Source organism: Chanodichthys erythropterus, chromosome 16 (genome assembly GCF_024489055.1).
Source record: "Chanodichthys erythropterus isolate Z2021 chromosome 16, ASM2448905v1, whole genome shotgun sequence".
NCBI lineage: Eukaryota > Metazoa > Chordata > Actinopteri > Cypriniformes > Xenocyprididae > Chanodichthys > Chanodichthys erythropterus.
In genome coordinates this window covers 33501333-33514412 of record NC_090236.1, presented here as the reverse complement: position 1 = coordinate 33514412, position 13080 = coordinate 33501333, and positions in this window count along the sequence as shown.

Here is a 13080-nt window from a genome sequence, read left to right as displayed (position 1 = left end):
ATATAAATATTAGATTAAAAAACAAAAGTTACATTGGGAACTAACTTAAATAGAATAAGTTTATTCAAACTATTTATAAATACTATTATACTATTATAATACTAAAATAACACTGCTTCAAATTTAGTGTTTTCCGAGCTTTAGTCCAGCAAAAAACATATTCTATATTCATATTCATAATACTTCATATTAGTTGCACATTCAAGTGTTTGTAAAGACAGTAAATTCATACTTTTTCTCTTTTTGTGTATATAAGAGGCCTTTTGGGTTTCAAGTAGAGTCACTAGGGCTGGACGATATGACCTAAAATCAAAATCTCCATTAATTGAACATTTTACCTTGATTACGATTAATGAATGATTTGTTGTTGTTGTTGTTGTTGTTGTTGTTTTGCCCTCATAGTTCACTGACAAGGTTTGTACTGTAAATATTCTTGACTATTAATATTTTTTTCCTATTGAAAGAGTGCTCTGACAACAGCTCACTTTCAGTAGTTATTTTATCTATGATTCGTAACATTTCTTATAGATTTATGCTCGTTGTAAATATCATATCAGAAAAATATCAGATACAGTTAAATTAGCACAGTACCAGTACATTTATGTAAATATATTAATGATCTTCATGTGATGTGCAGCTACTGTCTATATGAGTGTTCGTGTTCCACAATGCATCAGCGCAGTAGCTCAATATAATAATACACATCCGATGGTCTAAAATCGCTTAAATGTCCAAACTGGCAGGCCTTAAAACACATACAACTGACAATGTTTAGTGAAGACGTAAAGTGAAAGTGATCTGGCTTCAGAGACATGACGTGGCTCAGCTCTCTCTGTCACAGAAAACAGTCCGCGAGCACTGAAGTGAGGCATTTTCTATGTTGTTGTTCTTGAATGGTGTAAAATCACTTGAACGTTCAAACTGGCAAGCCTTTAAACACATACAATTGAGAAAATTTTGTGAGGACTCAAGTGAAAGTGATCTTACTTCAGGGCTTGCGCGCTGTCTGTGTGTGTTGACTCTGCGTTTGAGTTCGCCTCAGTGTTGCTTCCATGCCAATTACTGGACGGGGCGGAGTCACGTGACTGAATTTCAGTTTGGATTATTTTTCTGTTAATCAGCTATTATCGTTGCTGAAATTCCATAGTGTTAATGGACATTTATACATAAATTAAATGATTATTTTTCAACTTGCACTTGATGTCTGTTTGCCTTTTAAGAATATGCTACTTTTTTTTCCATTTGAGTTCGCCGCAGTGTTGCTTCCATGCCGCTGACTGGACAGGGGGGAGTCACGTGAATGAATTTCGGTTTCGATTACTTTTCGGTTAATCTTCCTGCCCTAAGAGTCACTGTAATCTAGTTAATTTAAAAATATGTTATCTATTTGAATAAGCTAAATAATTTTACACCTAGTCACACAAATTATATTAAAGGTGCCCTAGAATTAAAAATTGAATTTACCTTGGCATAGTTATATAACAAGAGTTCAGTACATGGAAATGACATACAGTGAGTCTCAAACTCCATTGTTTCCTCTTTCTTATATAAATCTCATTTTTTTAAAAGACCTCCGAAGAACAGGCGAATCTCAATATAACATTGACTGTTACGTAACAGTCAGGGTGTACACCCCCAATATTTGCATATGCCAGCCCATGATCGAGGTATTACACAAGGGCAGCCAGTATTAATGTCTGGGTGTCCACAGCTGAATCATCAGACTAGGTAAGCAAGCAAGGAAAACAGTGAAAAATGGCAGATGGAGCAATAATAACTGACATTATCCATGATTACATGATATTTTTAGTGATATTTGTAAATTGTCTTTCTAAATGTTTTGTTAGCATGTTGCTATTGTACTGTTAAATGTGGTTAAAGTTACCATCGTTTATTACTGTATTCACGGAGACAAGAGCCATTGTTATTTACATTATTAAACACTTGCAGTCTGTATGATTCATAAGCACAACTTCATTCTTTATAAATCTCTCCAACAGCGTAGCATTAGCCGTTAGCCACGGATCACAGCCTCAAATTCATTCAGAATCAAATGTAAACATCCAAATAAATACAATACTCACATAATCCAACGCATGCATGCAGTATGAATGATGAACACTTTGTAAAGATCCATTTTGAGGGTTATATTAGCTGTGTAAACTTTGTTTATGCACTGTTTAAGGCAAGCGCGAGCTCCGGGGGCGGAGAGTGCGTGATTTAAAGGGACCGCAACCTGAATCGCGCATTTCTAACTATGCCCCAAAATAGGCAGTTAAAAAAAATTATTTAAAAAAATCTTTGGGGTATTTTGAGCTGAAACTTCACAGACACATTCAGGGGACACCTAGGACTTATATTACATCTTGTAAAAAAACATTCGATGGCACCTTTAACGTCAATACAAAATTGCAAAATCAATGGACATTCATATATATATATTAAATGATAACTGTAATATTTAATTCTGAAACATTTTTAAGCTGTGTTATGGCATTATTACAAGATTATTTTTCAACTTGCATGATATCTCTTTGCGCAAAGTAAAACATTTTCAGCTGGTTAACCTTAGAAATGCTGCCTGCTGCCTTAAAAATGTGAGTTAATTCAACTTGAAAATAACCTTTGTTTTTAACTCACAAATGGTCAAGGCAATGCATTATTTTAAGTTAAAAATTAAACTTAAACTAATGCATTGTCCTGACTATTTGTGAGTTGAAACAAAGATTATCTTCAAGTTGAGTTAACTTATGTTTCGTTGAGGTGAACTTTCATTTCTAAGTTTAACCAGCTGAAAATGTTTTACAGTTTTGTATGTTTGCCTGTCTTTAAGGTGTGTAGTTTACTGACAGACATTCTAGGCGAGACTCAAATAAGCTTACATTCTTCCACTGTTTGTTGGAATGCTTTCAGACAGGTTTACAAGTGTCTCTCTCTCTTTTTCACTCGCCTCGTTCGGCTTCTCCCCTCTCCCCTCTCCCCTCTCCCCTCCCTTCACTTCTCTCTCCTGCCGTCTCTCTCTTTCTCTCCCCTGTTTCTGTTCAGTGGCATGTTTTATTATACTCTTTTGTAGAGTGTTTTACTTTGTGCATTGGTGGCCCCCAAGTTGAACCATAGGAGGCAGTGCTTTGGAGCCTGATGTGGGGGGAAACAACACCACTAATAGAGGTAAACAAGACCTTCTCAATAGACACTGATTAATCAGCCTGAACTCCGCAAATACCATAAATGAACAGAAGAGAAGTTACTAAGTTATGTCTGAATTTCATAGGCCATTATTATAGTCATAAGAGAGTTTTATAATACACACATTATTATAATATAATTTTTATAATATAATAAATTATATGATTTATTTGAATATTCATATTGCAAAAGAGGTTTAACATTCTAATTTTTACCTGAAGGAACTGCTAAAAAAAAATACAAAGAGAAGCATTTCAAACATTGTCTCATATAGTTGTGAAATAGTCACTACAAACATCATTTAGGACCATGCAAAAGGGAACCTCCCCTTCCCTAAATATCCAGACTTACTTTGTAGTGCTGCCAGCACCCAACCCCTAGATTTCAGTTCTGAGGAGTGAGGAAGGCAGAAGGGACCAGGCATAGGTGAAAACCAGCATCAAATAGCCAGTGAAACATCCCATTGCAATGACATCGCTTCTGCTTTTGTCCTGGCTTTTTTTGTCTTACAACCACACACATAAAACATGTGTCACTCTACATAGGCAAAACACTGGACGTCAGGCACATCAGAAAAAGAGCTCTCGGCTACTCCGAGATTGATATCACAAGGTCTGTTTCTCCAAAAATGTGTCCCCCCCCACCCTCCTTTCCCCCCCTCCTGGGAAAACAGCGACAACAAATTAGCCTTCTTTTATGTCAGAGCCTAAGGACGACACTTGGACAGCCCTGAGATTGTCCGCCCGAGTTCCCATGAACCTCACTAACCTTCTCTTTCAGTGCAGAAGGAAGCGGCCATTGTGCCAGCACCTGTTTCTGTGGAAATTGGTGAAATGATGGCTTTGTTAGGCATTGCCCAGGCAACCAGGAGAAAAGAGCATGAGGGTGAGCGAGGAGGAGGTGGGGCAGCGGAGGTTTGGGTGGGGGGGAGGGGCCACTGGACCTGGAGGGCCCACTCTTGAGGAGAGGACTGGAGGGGACGTAAGAGCTAAGTTATAATTAGGCAAAGGACTTGGTCTTACCAGGTTGTTCCACTATATACTATGGCCCTAACTATGTTACAATAAGTGGCACATTCAAGATATCAAAGAAAATATCTTCTTTTTTTCTTTTATTTATGAAGGAAGCATTACATTTATCAAAAGTGATGATAAAGACATTTATAATGTTACAAAAGATGTCTACTTCAAATAAATGCTGTCCTTTTGAAGAATCCTGAAAATATTTCCACAAAATATTAAACAGCACAAACTGTTTTCAACATTGTAAAAAGTAATACGCTCTATCTACTCCATAAAAGATTGGCAACAGATTACAAGCAATATTATTAATTAAATTCAACAAATGGAATTGAGTTAAAATTAATCAAATTAATTCCTTAAATGTCAACCGTTAAAAAGGAGTAACATTTAAACAAAAATACCTGAATAACAGATAGACGTCAAAGACGAATTAAGAACGCTTTTTTTATTGCCAACATTGAAGACACCTGATGATAAGAAGCAGAATCACTGAAGAAAAGAGAAACACACGAATAAACAGAAGTTAGGATGTTGATGTTGATTTTATTGAAAATGTTTGGTCGCCATTATGGTGATCAGTGTTTCATTTAGTTGGGCAGTTTGACTCTTTGCTTTTATGTCAGTTTGGGGTTTTTGTAATGTTGTTTGCTAATTTTACACTTTTTAAATGGTTGACTTATAATGAATTATTTTGATTCCATTCTTATATGTTGAATTTAATTAATAATATTGCTTGTAATCTGTTGAGTAGATAGAGAGTATTACTTTTTACAGTGAACACTGATAATAAGAAATGTTTCTTGAGCAGCAAATCATCATATTAGAATGATTTCTGAAGGATCATGTGACACTGAAGACTGGAGTCATGATGCTGAAAATTCAGCTTTGATCACAGGATTAAATTACATTTTAAAATATATTAAAATAGGGGGGAAAAAGTTATTATAAATTGTAATTTATAATATTACTGTATTACTGTATTTTTGATAAAATAATCACAGCCCTGGTGCGTTTATTTGATAAAAAAAATACAATAACATTTAAAAAAAAATGTACAGACCCCAAACTTACAAATGAAAGTGTGTGTACAGGCCTGTATGAATTATTTATCCATTATTTACTTAAAAGTTTAATATTTTGGTGGAGTCAATCAAAAAAGGCTGAAGTGAGCACTTCACTCCTGCTGGCTTCAGAGACAGAGGAGATGTAAAAAACAATGAATGTTAAATGAATAAATAGTTTCAATAAATATGAAGTATATCAATAAAAAGAAAACAATTAAATCAATAAATAATTACATTATATTACATTACGACTACTATATCAATAGATAATGTTCATTCAAATAGTTAAAATGCCATAAAATGTGTTTTATATTAATATTTCTTTAGTATGCCTCTGTGCATTTCCCTGGATCCTGGTTGAAAACCCATGGATTTACTGTAGATCATAATAACAGAGAGAAGGGATTATTATTTCTTGTCAAGGCACCATATGAGTGGAGCTTCTGGAGGCATCTCCTGAGTCTCCCACCAGAGGGCAATCATTAATCAGGAGTCACAGCGCTGAATGGAGTAATGATGTGAACTGATGTGACCAGGGTAATTATGCTGAATGCCAGAGGATCTTCAAGCTTTAAAGCTCTCTCTCTTTGTCTCCATATAAATAATGTATATTATATATATATGGAGACAAAGAGAGATATATGAGAGTATATCCATGTATGTATGTATGTATGTGTATTCCTGTGATGCAAAGCTAAATTTTCAGCATCATTACTCCAGTCTTCAGTGCCACACAATCCTTCAGAAATCATTTTAATATGCTGATTGGGTGCTAAATAAACATTTCTTATTATTATCAGTGTTGAAAACAGTTGTGCTGTTTAATATTTTTATGGAAAGTGTGTTTTGTTTTCAGAATTCTTTGAAAGTGAACTCTTTTGTAACTTTTTAAATGTCTTTATGTAGCAGTTGTGTTGATTTTTGACTGTCACTTTTGACAGTCTTCTTTCAAAAAAAAAATTGTACTGACCCCAGACTTAGTAGAATGGTAGTGTATATTTATATAAATAAACAATAACTGTTAACATATTTTATAACACACAGTTTACTATGGCCTTATGTCAACAACCATGCTGAATAACTTGCCTTTAATTCTGAATACATTTACTTTTAATAAGCCAAAGATATGGTCAGGCAGAGAGAACAGCGTCAGTGAAGCACAGTCAGGTCTGGAAAGTCCCGACCGCTTCACTCAATCCGAGCAAATCCACCTTCTTGAACTGACCGCATCTGAGCCATTGATTGGTTGACCATTTCCACTAATGACAGCCCTGAGTCTGAGCATAATCAGAAAGCTCTATCTGTTGCTCCAGTTTGAAAAAGGAAACTGGACATGATTCGTTGAATTTTCAGGAACCATTTAGTAACCCACAAAAAGTATATTTAACTTGTCCAAAAATATAAACGCAGTCCTAGGTGGACAATAACATGCATATATACTGTATGATACCTCATATCGTTCTCTTGGGGACGATTTGTGAATTGTAAATGTGGTCAGTTAAAGCAAATAATATATTTTACAGACTCACTCTGGTGTTTATATTGCCTAAAACTTGGCATTTCTCAGCTAAGCAAATATTAAAATAAAAGTCTTGGGGTTAGTAAAATAATACAAGTCTTTAAATTATATTATATGCGTGTTTATACACAACTGTTTAAAAGTTTGGAGTTGTTGAGATTTTTTAATGTGTTTGAAAGAAGTGCTTTATACCAAAGCTGCATTTATTAAATTAAAAAATATGGTAAAAACAGTATATTATTACAATTGAACTGTTTTCCATATATATATATATATATATATATATATATAGAGAGAGAGAGAGAGAGAGAGAGAGAGAGAGTCAATCATTGTTTCAGTTTCATTCGTTTGCTACTGTAATCCACTGGGTTGATGAGCACAGGGGATGGTGCACTGAATTAGGGTGGTCTTTGTGTCACTCCCACTGGCATTAAGTCAACGAGGTGATGGGAGTGCTGTTGGCATGCCAGCTGCCAAGCAAACCCACTGCACCCTGCTCTTGTCTCATTCCCATGCGTCCATTCAAGAAAGAGAGCGAGAGAAACTGAGACAAACAGAGCGAGGCCGAGATGGACAGACAGTCCAGACAGAGATTTCACAGATCCAAGCAGAGACAACTAAGGAAACCTTTTTGAAAATATTTCAATTTAGTGGTGACACTATAAACACAAAAATTACACATTTTATCAAAAATGTTTGATTATGACATGATGTTTTTGTTTAATCAGGTAATAAGATCATATTGAGGTAAAAAGTTAAAATTCAAAAATTAAAATTCTGTCATCATTCCTTATCAACCTTATGACGATCCAAACCAAATCTTCTGTGGAACAGATGTTTTAAAGGGTTAGTTCACCCAAAAGTGAAAATTCTGTCATTAATTACTCACCCTCATGTCATTCCACACCCGTAAGACCTTCATTAATCTTCGGAACACAAATTAAGATATTTTTGATAAAATCCGATGGCTCAGAGAGGCCTGCATTGACAGCAAGATAATTAACACTTTCAGATGTCCAGAAAGCTACTAAAGACATATTTAAAACAGTTCATGTGACTACAGTGGTTCAACATTTTCAGCAGGTTAAACTTAGAAATGTAAGTTCACCTGCTGCCTTAAAAATGTGAGTTAACTCAACTTGAAGATAATCTTTGTTTCAACTCACAAATAGTCAAGACAATGCATTACTTTAAGTTTAAATTTTAACTTAAAGTAATGCGTTGTCTTGTCTATTTTTGATTTTTGAGTTTAACCAGCTGAAGTGTTTTACAAGCGACAAGAATACTTTTTGTGCGGCAAAAACAACTTTATTCAACAATATCTAGTGATGGGCGATTTCAAAACACTGCTTCATGAAGCTTTACGAATCTTTTGTTTCGAATCAGTGGTTCGGAGAGCGTATCAAACTGCCAAAGTCACATGATTTCAGTAAACGAGGCTTCGTTACGACATAAGTGTTTCAAAACGTTTCGAAATTTCAATGGTTCACGTGACTTTGGCAGTTTGATTCACGCTCCGAACCACTGATTCGAAACGAAAGATTCGTAAAGCTTCATGAAGCAGTGTTTTGAAATCGCCCATCTTCATTTTGTTGAATAAAGTCATTATTTTGTTTTTTTGGCACACAAAAAGTATTCTCACCGCTTCATAACATTAAGGTTGAACCACTGTAGTCACATGAACTGTAAATATGTCTTTTCTGGGCATCTGAAAGTGTTAATTGTCTTGTTGTCAATGCAGGCCTCACTGAGCCATCGGATTTTATCAAAAATATCTTAATTTGTGTTCTGAAGATGAACGAAGGTCTTACGGGTGTGGAACGACATGAGGGTGAGTAATTAATGACAAAATTTTCATTTTTGGGTGAACTAACACTTTAAAAAAAGTCAAACTGTTTTGTGCATACAATGAAAGTCAATGGTAACCAAAAATATTTGGTTCCTGCCTTCTTTCAAAATATCTTGGTTTGGAAAGAGATGAGAGCAAGTAAATAAACAAAGTAAATAGTTTTCATTTTTGGGTGAACAATCCCTTTAAGCTAAATCAGAATGCTACTATTATTATGTCAAAATCAGTCAAGTACATTTACTCTAAAATCTTACAATCTAACAGTCATGTAAGACCCTACAGGTTTCCATATATGTGTGCTTCCCATTGACTGAGAGAAGGAGGAACTTTCCAAATGACTGCATGCTTATGAAAGCTACTAAAAGTGTCCTCACCACTGTCATGCATGTGTTATTTATAAGTGTATTGCACTACCTTCTTTTAAGCCCAAGACAGATGGAAAAAGACTATATGGGGTAGAAGTTGTCAGACATACAGTAGGCTATCGTTTGTACAGACTCTTCATTCAGACACAGCATAAAGCACCCCATGCGTAGGAGAGGACCATTATTCCAGGGAGTGGAATAAAAGACAGATCCAGCTGCGTACACACACCTACACTCACAGACACTGCTACACATGTAGACCCAGAACATATGTGCACATTCACACACACCAACAGGGCTGAAACACATGCCTGATTCTGTGCCGCAGTATGGTGTGTGAGGGGGCTAGTTAAGAATGATTTATTTCCGCGTGGGGACTCACAGGATGGCTCCAGTTCAACCGATTTCCCAGAATGAGCGGAAGCTGCTACCAGCCATAGCAGGCAGGAATTCTCATCCCCGGACCCCCTTCTTTGGGCCCTCCTCAGTCCCAAGGCCCCTCGGACCCTGTGCAAGCAGACCCTTGAACCTGGACACAGCCTGGTGGAAATCACAACCTGTCTGCTTCTAACGCAATATGCGAACTGACCACAAAGTGGCGCTGTGCAAAAAGAAAATTGCTACAGAAGCAAAGTTGTACAAGATGCATCATTGGAAATTGGCAATTTCTCCTCTTTTTTATATAATAAAAGTCTCCTAATTCACACAATTGCTTCCACACATTTTATGGTGTTGCTTTTACAGTCTCAATGGAACCTTCTTACTTTTCCATACATGCAAGCACATGTGCTATCTGTTTGTATGAATGAATAGACATTGAAAATATATTCTTCCTAAAATGAACATAACAAGGTTCTCAGTGAAAAGCAGTCTTTTTTTTCTTTCTTTCTTGTAAAACAGAGTATTTAAAATATCTAAAGTGCACAATTGTACAGTAAGTGCTAAAACAGATGTTTTGTCCCCCCATTTTTTAATTGCATGTGTGTGTGCGTGTGTGTGTGTGTGTGTGTGTGTGTGTGTGTGTGTGTGTGTGTGTGTGTGTGTGTGTGTGTGTGTGTGTGTGTAAACTTTGGTTAAATAGTTATGAGACTCACATGTGCAGACATCCTCCCACACACATAGACTCAGACATAGTTCTCTCTCTCTCTCTCTCTCTCTCTCTCTCTCTCTCACCCGAATACATATGCGTAACCACACACAGGTAAAACAAGCAGGCGCACAGAAACACACCTTTACAAGACATCACCTCTCACTAGGTGCCGACAGGACCACACATACTGTCTCACACAAAATGTTTGGAATGCTGTAAACATTTATTTCAACAGAAACCTAAATGGTTCCATCTCAAAAAGTCTTCCGGGGACATCTTACTGCACCTGAACTCAATAATAAACACAAAGGTGCACGACCACAGTGAAAACATGAAAACATTGCTTGGGTGGCTTTACTACAGTTTGGGTATGATTATTTTAAGATGTGCGTCATCCTGAGATGCTTTTCAAACATCACCCTGTGCGTTTACACTAAAGGAGAACTCGCATAAAAATAGACCCTGAATCTAATGTTTGCTCAGGTATATGTATAATAAAGAGTTCTTTATTGAAGTATGAATTCAAATATAATTTTTTAAGTTCTGCATTGCTTTTGGAATTTTGCATAAAACTGACCCATTCGCAGCTCATTTTACTTCCATGATGTGAAGCATTTTGAAGTAGGGCCGATAAACATAATCAAAGATGTCTACACTGTGAAAATTAGACTTTATTCCAAAATAAAGTTACAGTGATTCTTTATTGGTATATTGTTAACCAAAGGATTAATCAGAAAATAATCAATAGATTTATCAAGAATAATAACTGATATGTTATCAATATTAATTTGACAGATTGAAAAATAATGTTCGTTGGGACATTGGAATTGATTGGATTGTGAAAAGTGGCAGCTATGAGAATGGAGCTAAAACTGAATGCTAATGGAAAACATCAGCCATGTGGCTATTCATTAACATTATCTAATAATCTGCATGCCCTGAGTGTAGGATAATGTCATTGGAAGGTCATTTCAGAGGAATGCAAGTTTAATAAAACGGAAGAGCAAGTTACATTTTGATTAAATAATACAAAGTTATTTGGAATAGATAAATAGCTTTTCCTACAGCTCAAACAGTAGAGCTTGGTGATGCATCATTTGATTGAATGCATTAGTTGAGAAAATGTAAACTTTGAATGCACTGTAGCTTGTTTTGGATAAAAAAGTCTGGCAACACTTTAGTTTAGGGTCCAATTTTCACTATTAACGAGTTGCTTATTAGCATGCATATTACTAGGACCTTGGCTGTTTATTATAAAGTATGTGCTTATAAAGTATGTTTCTTATAAAATAAGATTAATTAATTTTGTGCTTTACTTATAACACCTTATTCTGCATGACCATATTCTATATTCCTTAATCCTACCCAATGCCTATGCTTAACAACTACCTTAATAACTATTAATAAGCAGTAATTAGGAGTTAATTGAGGCAAATGTCATTGTTAAAAGATAGTTAAAGGGATAGTTCACCCAAAAATGAAAATTATCCTATGATTTACTCCTAGGTTTATATGACTATCTTCTCTCAGACAAACACAAAAAAAATCATCCATCCATTATTAAAAATAATCCATATGGCTCCAGTGGGTTAATAAAGGCCTTTTGAAGCAAAGCGATGCATTTTTGTAAGAAAAATATCCATATTTAAAACTTTACAAATTCAAATAACTAGCTTCCGGTGGATAACCGTATGCATAGGCCTACTACGCAAGTCGACTTGCGCCACAACCGTGACGCAATGTATGATGGAGGATGTATGAGTATTGTAAGATGCCTCTCATGGTTCAAACATATAGGGCTGGGCAACAAACTCAAGCTCCTCTTTTCTTATAACGAAATTTCTCTTTAAAAATGATCGTTTTAGACTTATAATCTGCGCTTCAGCATTCATCATTATGTCATGCGTTGGGTCAGGGGTTACTCTTTCACTGCAAATCGATGCGTATGGCCGTCTGTCGGAAGCTAGTTATTATAATTAATCAAGTTTTAAACAGGGGTTAAACTGAGCCCCGGCACATAGGCTTATCAGGGTTCGACATTAACGCTTAATTAATTTTGAAGAGGCAAGAGAAAGAGTTTTACTTGTCCTGATTAAAACATCAATAACAAAAATAGCTGGGGAATCACCAAAACGCAAGCATGATTATGGGTGATAATAATAATAATATATAATGTGTTGACAGTAACAAGGTTGCGCTGTTGAGGCTCGCGCTGCCTCTCGAGGAGAAATAGAAACAAATGAGTGCAGCACAAAGAAAACATGCTGCTGTAAAAATTAAAAATGTGGAGGTTTTTTATATTCATAACATATGATAGCCTACAGTTTACGTAACATCACACGACAAGAGTGCTGTTTTCTGCGTTATTGGAATCACAATTAAAAATATGACACTACTTTTATACATTCAATAATAAGTTAATTAAGTAAATTCAATACAAGTTTATAAAGTCACTTACATTTTAGACACATTACTGACTGTTTTTGTTCTATTTCAGCAGCGGAAATAGTTCCAAAAAGAGATCACAGCAGAACCATAGCACATCTCTCACAGCGCCACTCAGCTGCGTTTTATTACTGAATGATTCAGCGTTTTGAACGAATCGGTTTAGTCAAAGATTCAATGGCCCAATGAATCAGCCGTTTGAACAAATCGTTTGATGAATGACTAGGACAGTCACTTGCCGCCACCTACTGGCAGTTCAGTTTCATGTTTAAATTTTCTATTTCTATTTCTTATTTGTATATTAAAAAATATTTAAAGAATATTATAACATTATTTAATGCAGTGGTAATTTTTCAGTGTAAATTATTTAATTTGATTTGTAACAGTCCTGCTTCCTTTTTCTTATTGAATTTATTGATCAAATGTAAAAAAAAAAAAAAAAAAAAAAAAAAATGAAATAAAAGATGAAGCATGTAATAAGATTAGGGGAAAAAATGCCCTTGGGATAAATATCACAAATATGCAGATGTAAATATGCAA